Here is a 1,372-nt window from a genome sequence, read left to right as displayed (position 1 = left end):
GATTTTAGATCCGACAGCGGATTTCATGGTAAGAATTGAGTTTTATTGTACTTCTTGTTTAGTATTGGACAAATATAGCTATTCTAATGGAATATGTTTTACATTGCAATATGGTTTGTAATGCTAGCGTTCCAATGATAGCCTGTTAATTAAGTTCATCGCGCAGAGCCTTAGGACTATAGAGCGAATAATGCCGTTCTTTGTTCGTACGCAGTTTCAGCTGTACACATGTAATAGATTTTCTTAATGGAAATATTGATATAGTACTCACGATGATGATATATTTTTTGTTGTGATTTAATATCAAGTGGTATTGTGATAACAAGGAAAGTGACATCAGCAGGATAATTTTGTTCTATAAAAAAGTTTGTTGTTGTAAAAGTGTTGCAAATACTTTTACGGTGCAAATTTGTATTGTGCTGTCATTGTTGACGCGAAATGTAAATGAACATTACGATTTTTTATCGTTTTTGTTTATACATCTTATTCTTATTTTCCTATTTCTGTTTGGGAGATTAAGATATTGTTCACTGAAACCACGCGCACTCGCGCACACACACACACACACACACACACACACACACACACACACACACACACACACACACACACATGAGCTATGAGCTCTCTTCCGGGAGTGAACTAGCTGAGTGTCGATCACGAGTCCAACACGTAATTCAAGATCATGGTGAATCACACACAATAAACTCATGTGGCAAGATTGGAGTATACAATTGTCTGTTTTTGTTACAAATGTTGTAGTCGACATGTCAAACGTATGACCCGATCAAATGGGTGTGATATCACTCATAGTCCCACACTCGTCACCCATGGACAGAGCTTGTGTATTTAAATCTTTTCAAGTGAAAGAAATAAAAGAGAATTTTGTTATTACCATTTTAATTTACCTGTTTATTTTATTTTGTTCTTGCTGTCTTCGATACAAAATACGGTTCTGTTTCTAAATCCTCTCCCTTGGTTTATCTATTCATTAATGAAATGGTTTTAATTTCTTCCTGTAGGCGTATTCAGGGAACAAATGTAGATTCAAACGAACACATTAAACAAGACGGCATATTCCACAGGTTTTCTTCAGACAAACTAACGACGATTACACAACTGACGAGGGTGAGGAAACTTCAGACAAGAAGTCTTAATTTGTCAGGGTAAGCCAGACTAAAATAGTTTGGTATTAATCCGAACGAAATCTGACAAAGATGTCACCAACTAAACCCTCTAGATCTGTCTGTTGAGTGGTTAGAAAAGTATATGGAATAAAGGATGAAGAGATGAACAGTGGAAGTCATTAGTAAACAACAATGGGGGGCTTGGAGAGGAAGAAGGTACGTGGATCAACAGGTTATGATAAAAC

The sequence above is a fragment of the Oratosquilla oratoria genome, chromosome 4 (assembly GCF_046742065.1).
Source record: "Oratosquilla oratoria isolate Oo_2021 chromosome 4, ASM4674206v1, whole genome shotgun sequence".
Lineage (NCBI taxonomy): Eukaryota > Metazoa > Arthropoda > Malacostraca > Stomatopoda > Squillidae > Oratosquilla > Oratosquilla oratoria.
The sequence above is the reverse complement of the archived record's forward strand: the minus strand, read 5'-3'. Positions refer to the sequence as shown.